Here is a 14,846-nt window from a genome sequence, read left to right as displayed (position 1 = left end):
TCACCTCTTCCCCAGCTGTACTGTGCCACTCCAGGTAGCCTCCTTGAAATGGATGAAGAGCTACCCTCCTGTGAAGAAAGCTAATGGTCCGTTACTGGTGTTCCTTCATACATGAAAGCAAACATCTTGAACATCTCCCAGGACACATATACATCATACAGATAATTCACTTAACATCCATGTGTGCAACAGCACTGTTCCACTGAACTTCCTCTTCCAGCTTTTAAGTACGCACTGTAAGTATGTGCTCATTCAGTATTTTTACTCTTGACCTATTAATTCAGTCCCCACTGTGGTTCCTGTAGGTGGCACCGAGTCACAGTGGTTAAGAGCAGAGGCTTTGTCTGGAGTCAGGTGGCTTGGATTCAAGACCCAGTACCACTTAGCTAGCTTTTGTTCTAGGCGCTGAACTTAACCTCTGTGGCCTCAGTTTCTTCATGTGTAAACTGGGACACTTGTAGCACAGAGGTGGCATGACCCTATGTATTGATACATCAAGCTCCTGTAAAGTTCTCAGAACAGTGTCTGCCTTAAAATAAGTCCTCGATTGTTGGCTGTCATTATTACTGGGTATAAAAATATCTGTATCAAAGCATGGAATAAAATTTACTGATCTTTTCTGCCCTTGTATCTTTGACGTTCGGAGAAAGTTCTGAGATAGTGAGAGATAACTAGAGAATTAAAGGTTCTCTGAAGATTTGGGAGGTGGATATTTCCCCTCAGCTGGGCTGCCATTCTATAGACCCTTTCAGAGTAAATCACCGAAAGAGAACACCCACTCTTCACATGGATCAATGCAGAATGTTTAATACTGGTAATGCGGTGATTCCGTATTTGCAATGTACACAAAGCCTTAATTCAGGGTAAAGGAAACTTAATCTCCAAGGGAGGATCCAAGCAATGCATACTCTGAGCTTCTGGAAATTTAGAAAATGCCACTTTAGGCCATGCTGGTACTTGGGAAATGATTTTGGTTAAATACTCTGTGAATATAAGAAACAGTACTAGGGATGAACAGTGACAAAAGGAGTGGATCTTATCTAGCTGTACTTCAATCACTTGAAGACATTAAAAAAATAATAATAGATGTAAAAAACCCAGGCCACTCTCCACACCAATGAAATATAAATCTTTTTTTTTTTTTTTTTAAAGCTTCCCAAGTGGTTTCAGACTGCAGCTGAAACTAAAACATTGTGTGGACCTCAGAGTCTACTTCTGAGAAGAGGCCAAACCTTGCTATTTTCTAATCAAAACTGAACATAGATTACTTGTACAAAAGATGAATCATGATGAAAGGAATCAAAGGAAAGTTGTTTTTTTCACTTCCATTTTTTTCCTCTGTCTCATTTAAGATTAGTCTCACCCTGCTGATTTATTTCTTAGTTTCTACATATCTTACGAGAGGGTGACATAGTAGTTATTACAGTCAAAGTCCATAGGGCTTTCAACCTCCCAATTTTCTGAGAAGAAATGACTCACAGAGGTGCTGTGATGGTCTGTGTTCCCACAATATGTGAGTGGCTAAATAAGAGTGGAACCAGGTCTTCTGACTCCTGAGCCAGCATAAAAGGTACTCCTGTGAGTGGTCACTAGTGATTGCCCAAGAAAACCCTGTCCTGCGGCAGTCAGCCCTGGAAACGCAGAGATAATCCCTTATGCAGAAGCAGAGACCCTTCCCGCCCAGCACTGTCCTGAGGGAGGCAGCCGTGAACTCCTACTAGGGAAGGCGAGAAACCACTTGGCACCCACATCACATTTCCACTGGGCTGGAATTTGAATCTTATCTCCAGCTGAGGTTATGTTTACATTAACCAGAAAATAGATCTAGTGCTGTCCAGATCAGGCACTGGGAATACATCAAACAAGACAGGCCTCTGCCCCCTTAGAACTTGGTTTCTAAGAGGAGACACACACACAGATCCAAAATACAGTGTCAAGTGGTGGTAAGCACGAGTATAGCAGGGAAGAGGGGCTGGAGAGGGCCAGGGCTGTTCCGTGACATGGGTGACGCAAGGAAGGCCTCTGGGGAGGGATGATAACTGAACAGAGGCCTGGAGAAACTCAGGGTGAGCCTATACAGAGTGAGAACACTGGGTGGAAAGATAAAGGCACCTTAATAGGACTTGAGATTTGCATCCCATTCTGAACCATATCCTCCTTCATGGGTCACAGCCTTCTCATGGTGAAGGGACTTGCGGAACTCAGTGAAGCCATGCCGTACAGGGCCACCCAAGATGGACAGGTCATAGTGGAGGGTTCTGACAACATGGTCCATTGGAGGAGGAAATCATGACCCATTCCAGTATTCTTGCCTCGAGAATCCTATGAATAGAATGAAAAGGCAAATGGACATCACCAGATGGTCAGTACCAAAATCAGATTGATTATATTCTTTTCAGCTGAAAATGGAGACGGTGTATACAGTCAGCAAAAACAAGGCCTAGAGCTGACTGTGGCTCAGATCATGAGTTCCCTATTGCAAAATTCAGGCTTAAATTGAAGAAAGCAGGGAAAACCACCAGGCAATTCAGGTAACACCTAAATCAAATCCCTTATGGTTATGCAGTGGAGGTAGCAAATAGATTCAAGGGATTAGATCTGGTAGACAGAGGGTCTGAAGAACTATGGACAGAGATGTGTAATATTTTACAGGAAGCAGTGACCAAAACAACCCCAAAGAAAAATGTAAGAAGACAAAGGGGTGGTCTGAGGAGGCTTTACAAATAGCTGAGAAAAGGAAGGGAACTGAATGCTAAGGGAGAAAGGAAAAGATTTACCCAACGGAATGCAGGGTTCCAGAGAGTAGCCAGGAGAGATAAGAAAGCCTTCTTAAGTGAACAATGCAAAGAAATAAAGGAGTACAATAAAATGGGAAGATAAGAGATCCCCTCAAGAAAATTGGAGAAATCAAGGGACCATTTCAGACAAAGATGAGCACAATAAAGGACAGAAAATGCAAGGACCTAACAGAAGCAGAAAGAAAGTTATGACCAACCTAGGCAGCATATTAAAAAGCAGAGATATTACTTTGCCAACCAAGGTCCGTCTAGTGAAGGCTATGGTTTTTCCAGTGGTCATGTATGGATGTGAGAGTTGGACTGTGAAGAAAGCTGAGCGCCGAAGAATTGATGCTTTTGAGCTGTGGTGTTGGAGAAGACTCTTGAGAGTCCCTTGGACTGCAAGGAGATCCAACCAGTCCATCCTAAAGGAGATGGGTCCTGGGTGTTCATTGGAAGGACTGATGCTGAAGATGAAACTCCAGTACTTTGGCCACCTGATGCAAAGAGTTGACTCATTGGAAAAGACCCTGATGCTGGGAGGGATTGGGGGCAGGAGAGAAAGGGACGACAGAGGATGAGATGGCTGGATGGCATCACCGACTCGATGGACATGAGTCTGAGTGAACTCCGGGAGTTGGTGATGGACAGGGAGGCCTGGCGTGCTGTGATTCATAGGGTCGCAAAGAGTCGGACACGACTGAGCAACTGAATTGAACTGATACAGAAGCTCTTGAGTGATCAAGATTGGTCCCTGGTCCCAAAGTTAAATCTTCTTCTTCAGAGATCACAAATTGGACACCGTTCACCACCTTGCCTTAACATCCCTAGAGAGTAATTGTTCATACAATACACTTTGGGAAATGCTGTCCTGTTTGTTCTTGTGATAACTAGCTCTATGGAGTCTGCCATGTTTCTCTGCTGCTTTGCTGGAAGGCTTTCTGATTTGTGTATTGTGCTGTGTCATGTGTCTTATTCTTGTCAAATTCATTCCCCAAAACCCATTATAATAAAAGTAAATAGCAAATACTTACTGCTTTAAAAAACATCCCCCTGATTTTCCCCATCAGTATTAGCCTTTATGTACACACACAATTGTTACTTTGTCCAATGTGCGCATATCAGGTCAAAGTGATCTATTTCAGAAAATTGGACTTACTTAAACTATCTTGATGAGAGGATTGTACTTGGGGCATTGGAAAAGAAGTGATCCTCTCTTGGAGAGAAGAGGACTCACAGCACTGGGCTTGGAGGTAGAAGTCCTGGAAATTCAGGCTTTGAAAGAAATCAAAGATGACACAAACAAATGGAGAGTTATATCATGTTCTTGGATTGAAAGAATCAATATTGTGAAAATGACTATACTATACAAAGCAATCTATGTATTCAATGAATATTTGTCAAATTACCAAGGGCATTTTTCACAGAATTAAAACAAAAAATTTTACATTTTGTATGGAAACACAAAAGACTCCAAACAGCAAAAGTAATCTTGAGAAAGAAAAATGGAGCTGGAGGAATCAGACTCCCCAGCCTCAGACTGTACTACAAAGCTACAGTGATCAAAACGGTACGTACTAGCATAAAAACAGAAATACAGATCAAAGGAACAGGATAGACAATCCAAAGACAAACTTATATGCCTATGGCCATCTAAAGGAGGCAAGAATATACCACAGAGAAAAAGCAGTCTCTTCAATAAGTGGTGCTGGAAAAACTGGATAGATACATGTAAAAGAATAAAAACAGAACACTCTTTAACACACAAAAGAAAAAACTCAAAATGTATTAAAGAATTAAATATAAGGCCAGATAGTATAAAACATTTAGAGGAAAATACATGCAGAACATTGATAAATTGCAGCAAGATTTCAACCCACTACACAGAGTAATGAAAATAAAAACAAAAGTAAACAAATGAGACCTAATTAAATTTAAAAGCTTTTGCACAGCAACAGAAATGATAAACAAAATTTAAAGACATCCCTCAGAATGGGAGAAAATATTTGCAAATGAAGCTACAGACAAGGGATTAATCTCCAAAATGTACAAGCAGCACATGTACCTCAATATCAAAAAAAAAACAACCCAAACAAAAAATGGGTGGAAGACCTAAAAAGACTTTTCTCCAAAGAAGATATTCGATGGCCACCAAATACATGACAAGATGCTCAACATCACTAATTATTAGAGAAATGCAAATCAAAACTACAATGAGGTATCACCTCACACTAGCCAGAATGGCCATCTTCAAAAAAATCTACAAACAATAAATGCTAGAGTGGGTATGGAAGAAAGGGAACCTCCTACACTGTTGGTGGGAATGTAAATTGGTACAGCCACTATAGAGAACAGTATGGAGGTTTTTTTAAAACTAAAAATAGGGCTATTGTATGATCCAGCAATCCCACTCCTAGGCATATATTCAGAGAAAACCATAATTTGAAAGGATGCATGCGCCTTGACGTTCACTATTTACAATAGCCAGAACATGAAAGCGACCTAAATGTCCATCAATGGAGGAATGGATAAAGAAGGTGTGGGGTATATGTAGACAATGGAATATTACTCGGCCATAAAAAGGGGTGAGATAGTGACATTTACAGGGACATGAATGGTCCTAGAGACTGTCATAAAGAGTGAAGTAAGTCAGAAAGAGAAAAACAAATATCATGTAATATTGCTTGTATGTGGAATATGGAAAAATGGTACAGACAAGTTTATTTGCAAAAGAGAGAATCTCAGATGTAAAGAACAAACTTATGGTTACCAAATAGGGGAAGGGGGCGTGGGATAAATTGGGGAATTGACATATATACACTAGTAGGTATAAAATAAATAACTAATGAAAACCTACAGTATAGCTCAGAGAACTCTATTCAGTGCTCCGTGGTGATCTAAATGAGAGGGACATCTTTTTTAAAAAGTGGATATATGTATACATGTAACTGATTCATTTTGCTGCATGGCAGAAACTAACATAACACTGTAAAGCAGCTATATTCCAATAAAAATTAAAAATAAGAAATCCAGACATTGATATGAAGGCACTGGATCCTGGGGGGTTGCTGAGCTCCAGTTTGTTCTGTTTATCCAAAAATGAGGATGGTGTCATAGGGAAGTTTCAGGGACATTCTGGTGCTCAGAGAAATTAATGAGGGTGAAACTGTATGCTGGACCTGGGGTTGTCAGTCCAGGCCCCTACATTTCTGCACAGCAGGAACAGAAAAGGAGGGTATCTATTTGCATGACTGAAATAGCCATAAATATCTAGCAGAGCTGGATCCATGGACTCCAGTAATACCATTAAGAACTGCTTTTCTCCATTTTCCAACAGACTTTCTGTCTTGATTTTTATTAGAAGAGGGGACCTAAATAACAAATGCCCACTAAAATGAGGGAAAGACCCACAGTCCTCACCACTCACTGTTGACTTACGTCAGGCCTTGGCTCACTGATGTCACTTGTCACGACCTTGGCCTGTAACTTTAAGACCTATAATTAGTCTCAGAATCAGGAAGAAAGGGGCTGTCAGCCCAACCTCTGCCTCGTTTCCTGAACACCGATTTTTACCCAATTCCTTTTCTTTTTTGTACCAAGAGATTAGGGTGTTGAGTGCTTGAAGACAAACTCCTCATTTGGGGAGGTGGATAGGAGACATAAAGCTTGGCCATACTTAGAAACACAGATGGAACTGGACTGAATGCCCCCTTTCAGTCACTGACTCAGGTTGGTGGTGTTCGTGAATCCTCATTTGTAAATGAAAGACTTTTGGCTTTTCTGCTGCTGCTAAGTCGCTTCAGTTGTGTCTGACTCTGTGTGACCCCAGAGATGGCAGCCCACCAGGCTCCCCCGTCCCTGGGATTCTCCAGGCAAGAACGCTGGAGTGGGTTGCCATTTCCTTCTCCAATGCATGAAAGTGAAAAGTGAAAGGGAAGTCGTTCAGTCGTGTCCGACTCCTAGCGACCCCATGGACTGCAGCCTACCAGGCTCCTCCGTCCATGGGATTTTCCAGGCAAGAGTACTGGAGTGGGGTGCCATTGGCTTTTCTATTTTGTGGAAAAGACAATCCTAGGGAGGGAGGAAGGAGAGACAGAAAGAAGAAGAGAGGAAAGAAGAAGGAGGAGGAAAAGGAGAAAGGAGAATGACCGGAAGAAAGAAAGGGGGATGGAGGAGGTGAAGGAGAGAGAGGGAGGGAGGAAGGGTAAAGAGGAGATAAGGGGTGGAGAGCCTTAGGCAGGCCAGTGCTGGAGGAGCAGGCAGAACGTCCCCTCAACAATTCCTTTTCTCCATAGTGTATCTTACTCCAGGTTTTTGTGGGCATCAGTTTCCAGTTTTCAAACTTATTTTTATGACTATTAAAGTTATAAACATAAATAACTATAAACAACAGAAGGCCCAGAAAGCTTCGAAAATGCTTAAAAGTGCTCCCTGATCTCACTCCCTGTGGATCCGGGTGAGATTTCCTGGAGAAAGGATATTTGAGCTGTAATATGAGAGTTTTGTAGGAGATGATTAGGTGAAGAGAGTCGGGGAGGAAGAGTTCTCATGTTTGCCCCTCAGGATTCACTTTCCATTTTCCATCTCTGTGCCCCAGAGGCATGGCCTCCAGGGACTGCTTCTCCAGGCTCTGTGGGTTTGGCCAATGGGAGGCACCCCCAAGAGGTGAGTGCAGGGAGCAGGTGAATGGTGGTGTTTATTCCTCTGCTCCCTCCTTGTCTGAGGTGGCATTCCTCTATGGATGGCCACAGCTGTGTCAGCCTGTGTCAACCACAAGTCGTCTCTGACTGCAGGAGTGTAATTAACTGAGGACACTGGCTGCTGTGCTCTGAAGTCCAGCCCTGCATTGCTCCAAGGCCATGTCTTGCACGGGCTGCTCCCAGACATTCAGCCTGTGCAGTAGGGATACTACGGCATTCCTGAGAGATCTGGGATTCCTCTAACTGTCAATTTTGGCTCCTGACAATGTTGTCAAAACGTTCTTAGTCCAATCCATCCTTCTTCCTCTATTCTTCACTTGGAGTCAGAATTATATCATCATGTCTGATGCTCCTCCCAAACTTTCTGAGTCCCCTCCCATTTTCTCTTTTAAACGTTCTCCCTAATAAGATCCTAGCATGTTTAATCTCATCTTGGCATTTGTTTCTTGGAGAACCTGTCTTTGCTGAGAGGCCCTTCATTTTCAACTGCCAGCTCACCCTTTCTCAGAAACTTCCCTCCTCACCTCTTTGAGGCCTGGCTGTGATTCCAGCTCAGCTGTTGTTAGTCCCTGGGTGGTGTTTCCCTTAGGCCTGTTTGCAACTTTTCAAGAAGTCCCATCATTAAACTCAGAAAAGTTACTGCTATAGACTGAATGTTTCAGTTCAGTTCAGTCGCTCAGTCGTGTCCAACTCTCTGCAACCCCATGAATCACAGCACGCCAGGCCTCCCTGTCACCAACTCCTGGAGTTCACTCAGACTCAGTCCATCAAGTCAGTGATGCCATCCAGCCATCTCATCCTCTGTCGTCCCCTTTTCCTCCTGCCCCCAATCCCTCCCAGCATCACAGTCTTTTCCAATGAGTCAACTCTTCGCATGAGGTGGCCAAAGTACTGGAGTTTCAGCTTTAGCATCATTCCTTCCAAAGAAATCCCAGGACTGATCTCCTTCAGAATGGACTGGTTGGATCTCCTTGCAGTCCAAGGGACTCTCAAGAGTCTTCTCCAACACCACAGTTCAAAAGCATCAATTCTTCGGCGCTCAGCCTTCTTCACAGTCCAACTCTCACATCCATACATGACCACTGGAAAAACCATAGCCTTGACTAGACGGACCTTTGTTGGCAAAGTAATGTCTCTGCTTTTGAATATGCTATCTGGGTTGGTCATAACTTTCCTTCCAAGGAGTAAGCGTCTTTTTATTTCATGGCTGTAGTCACCATCTGCAGTGATTTTGGAGCCCAAAAAAATAAAGTCTGACACTGTTTCCACTGTTTCTCCATCTATTTCCCATGAAGTGATGGGACCGGATGCCATGATCTTCGTTTTCTGAATGCTGAGCTTTAAGCCAACTTTTTCACTCTCTACTTTCACTTTCATCAAGAGGCTTTTGAGTTCCTCTTCACTTTCTGCCATAAGGGTGGTGTCATCTGCATATCTGAGGTTATTGATATTTCTCCCAGCAATCTTGATTCCAGCCTGTGTTTCTTCCAGTCCAGCGTTTATCACGATGTACTCTGCATATAAGTTAAATAAGCAGGGTGACCATATACAGCCTTGACATACTCCTTTTCCTATTTGGAACCAGTCTGTTGTTCCATGTCCAGTTCTAACTGTTGCTTCCTGACCTGCATACAGATTTCTCAAGAGGCAGATCAGGTGGTCTGGTATTCCCATCTCTTTCAGAATTTTCCACAGTTTATTGTGATCCACACAGTCAAAGGCTTTGGCATAGTCAATAAAGCAGAAATAGATGTTTTTTCTGGAACTCTCTTGCTTTTTCCATGATCCAGCAGATGTTGGCAATTTGATCTCTGGTTCCTCTGCCTTTTCTAAAACCAGCTTGAATATCTGGAAGTTCATGGTTCATGTATTGCTGAAGCCTGGCTTGGAGAATTTTGAGCATGACTTTACTAGCGTGTGAGATGAGTGCAATTGTGTGGTAGTTTGAGCATTCTTTGGCATTGCCTTTCTTTGGGAGTGGAATGAAAACTGACCTTTTCCAGTCCTGTGGCCACTGCTGAGTTTTCCAAATTTGCTGGCATATTGAGTGCAGCACTTTCACAGCATCATCTTTCAGGATTTGAAAGAGCTCAACTGGAATGCCATGACCTCCACTAGCTTTGTTCGTAGTGATGCTTTCTAAGGCCCACTTGACTTCACATTCCAGGATGTCTGGCTATATCTCCCCAAAACTCGTGTGTTAAAACCTGATCTCCAACAGACATAGAGAATAGACTTATGGTTGAGGGGAGAGGGGAGGAGAGGATGAGATGTATGGAAAGAGTAACATGTAAACTTAAATTACCATATGTAAAATAGATAGCCAATGGGAATTTGCTGTATGGCTCAGGAAGCTCAAACAGGGGCTCTGTATCAACCTAGAGAGGTGGGATGGGGAGGGAGATGGGAGGGAGGATCAAAAGGGGTGAGATATATGTATACCCACGGCTGATTCATTCTGAGGTTTGACAGAAAACAACAAAATTCTTAAAGAAATTATCCTTCAATAAAAAAATAAATTAAAAAGAAAAAAAAAACTGATCTCCAATGTGATGATATTTGGAGGTGGGGCCTTTGGGAGGTGATTTTGTCATGAGGGCAGAGCCCCCAAGAATGGGAAGGAGATCCCGGAGAGATGATCCTTTGCCTCTCCACCATTTGAAGTCACAGCAAAAAGGCAGCTTTCTATGAATCAGGCTCTCACCAGACGTGGAATCTGCTAGCACCTTAATCTTGAACTGTGCAGGCTCTAGAACTGTGAGAAATCAATCTCTGTCATCTACAAGCCACGGTTTGTGGTATTCAATTATAGCAGCCTGAGTGGATTAAGATAGTTACCCTCTTTGAATGTAACACTTGTTTACTGCCAGGATTCTCTCTGATACAGTAGTCTGGCACAGAGAACAACCTGTGCAATATCCTGATGTGAGGGAAGACTTGTGTGCTCTCCATGATGCTGACCCACATCGCCCACTAGACGCCGAAATTTGCTTGTCTTGTGGGCTTGGGGAAGCACGTGATGGACACACTCCTCTGCGCTTCCCTGCTGCCTTAGGCAAGCCTCCAACTTTCTACTGGCCTCAGGGTGTAACCAAATGCTTTCTGTATTGAACTTCTCTTATTTTTGCCTGCCAAGCATCCAATCCTCTTCTGATTATTATAATTTGATTTCCCTTTTGGGAATCAACTTTTTCCTTCTCTCAAACTATGTCAGTGTACCAGATTGCCCAATTGAATCAGAAATTAGAGTGTGGTTTGTTGGGTTAGTAAGAGTTAACTTGGGGGGTTTGTGGAAGCTATTGAGGAAAAGGATCTCTTTTCTTCAGGATTGATGTATTGAAAGAACTTTCTGGGGCCATTTCATGGATACAAGAGCTGACATAGGAGGAAATCTGAATTGAGAGAAAGAGAGAAGATGAGAAAAACTGGTGACATCATTTGAGCCCTTGGATGTGGATGTGTCTGAAACCAACATGCCCTTGAAATTTTCACTTATGTAAGATAATTGACACTTGTTATTTTGACTAAGCCATTTTAAGTTGGATTTTTGTCACTTTAAAAAGAAGAGAATTCAACTAAAACTGCTATAAGGGCCCTTCTAGTTTCATTGTTTTAGGAATTTACATGTTCTTCACACCAGAGACATAACATTTAGTGTCAGCTACAATGGGTAGAAGCTACAATGGGTACAATGTTGGAGAAGACTCTTGAGAGTCCCTTGGACTAGATCCAACCAGTCCATCCTAAAGGAGATCAGTCCTGGGTGTTCATTGGAAGGACTGATGTTCAAGCTGAAACTCCAATACTTTGGCCACCTGATGAGAAGAACTGACACATTTGAAAAGACCCTGATGCTGGGAAAGATTGAGGGCAGGTGGAGAAGGTGACAACAGAGGATGAGATGGTTGGATGGCATCACGGACTCAAAGGACATGAGTTTGGGTAGACACTGGGAGTTGGTAACGGACAGGGAGGCCTGGCGTGCTGCAGTCCATGGGGTTGCAAAGAGTTGGACACAACTGAGTGACTAAACTGAACTGAACTGACAATGGGTAGAAAGCAACTTCTTCTCTATGCCTTCTTCCCAGAAATGAGAGATGGGGTTTTAAAAAATAGCCTTTGATATACAGTTTATATACTATAAAACTGACTCATTTTTAAGTACAAAATTCAGTGATTTTTCGCAAATTTACAGAATTGTAAAATCCACTTTTAGAACATGTTTTCGTCATCCCCAAAAGATTTTTCATGTTCATTGGCAATCATTCCCTGTTCCTATCCCTAGCCAAAGGCAATCATTAATCTGCTATTTGTCTGTGTTAGTTGTTCAGCCATGTCCAACTCTTTGTGATCCCATGGACTGTAGCCCACCAGGCTCCTCTGCCCATGAAATTCTTCAGGAGTGAATTGCCATTTCATGGGTTGCCGTTTCCTTCTCTGGATATTCGTCTATAGATTTGTTTTTTCTGAGTATTTCATGTAAATGGAATCACACAGTATGTGGTCTTTGTGTCTGTCTTCTTTTTAACATAATGTTTTTGAGGATCATTGACTTGTAGTATGTATCATAACTTCCTTCTTTTTTTATCACTGAGCATTCACCGGAATCAATGTGTGGAGTATTTTCATTTGTTTGACTATTATAAGTAAAGCTTCTGTAAATATTTGGATACAGATCTTTGTGTGATCATATGTTTTCACTTCTCTTGGGTAGATACCTAGAAGTAGAATTGTTGGTTTATATGGAAGTTTTAGGTTTAACTTTTTAAGAAAAGGTCAAACTGTTTCCCAAAGTGACTGCACCAAAAACATTAACGCATGAGGGCTCTGTTTTCCCCACATCCTCACCCACACTTACTGTATCTGTCTTTTTGATTGTAGACATTCTATTGGGTGTGTATTAGTACATACTTGCAGTTTTTATTTGCATATCTCTAAGGATCAATGCAAAGAAATAGAGGAAAACAACAGAATGGGAAAGATTAGAGATGTCTTCAAGAAAACTAGAGATACCAAGGGGACATTTCATGCAAAGATCAGCTCAATAAAGGACAGAAATGGTATGGACCTCACAGAAGCAGAAGATATTAAGAAGAGATGGCAAGAATACACAGAAGAACTGTACAAAAAAGATCTTCACAACCCAGATAATCACGATGGTGTGATCACTCACCTAGAGCCAGACATCCTGGAATGTGAAGTCAAGTGGGCCTTAGGAAGCATCACTACAAACAAAGCTAGTGGAGGTGATGGAATTCCAGTGGAGCTCTTTCAAATCCTGAAAGATGATGCTGTGAAAGTGCTGCACTCAATATGCCAGCAAATTTGGAAAACTCAGCAGTGGCCACAGGACTGGAAAAGGTCAGTTTTCATTCCACTCCCAAAGAAAGGCAATGCCAAAGAATGCTCAAACTACCACACAATTGCACTCATCTCACACGCTAGTAAAGTCATGCTCAAAATTCTCCAAGCCAGGCTTCAGCAATACATGAACCATGAACTTCCAGATGTTCAAGCTGGTTTTAGAAAAGACAGAGGAACCAGAGATCAAATTGCCAATATCCACTGGATCATCAAAAAGGCAAGAGAGTTCCAGAAAAACATCTATTTCTGCTTTATTGACTATGCCAAAGCCTTTGACTGTGTGGATCACAACAAACTGTGGAAAATTTTGAAAGAGATGGGAATACCAGACCACCTGACCTGCCACTTGAGAAATCTGTATGCAGGTCAGGAAGCAACAGTTAGAACTGGACATGGAACAACAGACTGGTTCCAAATAGGAAAAGGAGTACGTCAAGGCTGTATATGGTCACCCTGCTTATTTAACTTATATGCAGAGTACATCGTGATAAACGCTGGACTGGAAGAAACACAAGCTGGAATCAAGATTGCTGGGAGAAATATCAATAACCTCAGATATGCAGATGACACCACTCTTATGGCAGAAAGTGAAGAGGAACTAAAATACCTCTTGATGAAAGTGAAAGAGGAGAGTGAAAAAGTTGGCTTAAAGCTCAGCATTCAGAAAACGAAGATCATGGCATCCAGTCCCATCACTTCATGGGAAATAGATGGGGAAACAGTGGAAACAGTGTCAGACTTTATCTTTTTGGGCTCCAAAATCACTGCAGATGGTGACTACAGCCATGAAATAAAAAGACGCTTACTCCTTGGAAGGAAAGTTATGACCAACCCAGATAGCATATTCAAAAGCAGAGACATTACTTTGCCAACAAAGGTCCCTCTAGTCAAGGCTATGGTTTTTCCTGTGGTCATGTATGGATGTGAGAATTGGACTGTGAAGAGGTCTGAGCGCCGAAGAATTGATGCTTTTGAAGTGTGGTGTTGGCGAAGACTCTTGAGAGTCCCTTGGACTGCAAGGAGATCCAACCAGTCCATCCTAAAGGAGATCAGTCCTGGGTGTTCATTGGAAGGACTGATGCTGAAGCTGAAACTCCAAACTTTGGCCATCTCATGCGAAGAGTTGACTCATTGGAAAAGACCCTGATGCTGGGAGGGATTGGGGGCAGGAGGAGGAGGAGAGGACAGAGGATAAGATGGCTGGATGGCATCACCATCTCGATGGACATGAGTTTGGGTGGACTCCGGGAGTTGGTGATGGACAGGGAGGCTTGGCGTGCTGTGATTCATGGGGTCACAAAGATCGGACACGACTGAGCGACTGAACTGAACTGAACTGAAGGATTAATGATATTGAGCATTTTGTCATGTGTTTAATAGCCACATTTTCTTTCTTGAATTGTATATTTAAATCTTCTGCCCATTTAAAAATTGGACTCTTTTGTATTCTTTTTATCTAGTTGTTTGTTCCTTGTATATTCTGGATTTAAGTCTTTTGTCAGATCAATTATTTATAAATATTTAGGAGACAGAAATTTAAATCAAGAAGCTAGTGGTCCTATCTATTTCTTCATTCCCAGGGTGGGCCTTGGCATACCTCGAATGGTTAGAATCTGCCTTTGAACCTTCTTCTCTCATGGACTTATGTCCTCCTAAGCTGTGCTCCTCTATTTCTCAGAACTAGGTCCTTACCTTAGTTTCTTTGGCTGCAAACAACAAAAACCAACTCTGGCTAAATTAAGCAAAAGGACGTTTGTTGGAGGGACTTCTGGAGCTGTTGACCAAGCCACGCTTAGGCCACATGCCCTTTCCCAGCTGTGCCAGGCTTGGTCACTTTGCTTTCTATAGTGAGGGGTAGGATCCTTGATTTACTCTCCCACCAAGACACCACACAGTGGAGGAAAGATCATTCCCCAAAAGGAAATCAGGACATTAATTCACTAACTGCTTTTCTTGCTCTGACTTTTTTTTACTATATTATGCTGCTTTCTTTGGCATCCTTAAT

Source organism: Bubalus bubalis, chromosome 18 (assembly GCF_019923935.1).
Source record: "Bubalus bubalis isolate 160015118507 breed Murrah chromosome 18, NDDB_SH_1, whole genome shotgun sequence".
In the NCBI taxonomy this organism is placed as follows: Eukaryota; Metazoa; Chordata; class Mammalia; order Artiodactyla; family Bovidae; genus Bubalus; species Bubalus bubalis.
Note: the sequence above shows the minus strand (reverse complement) of the source record.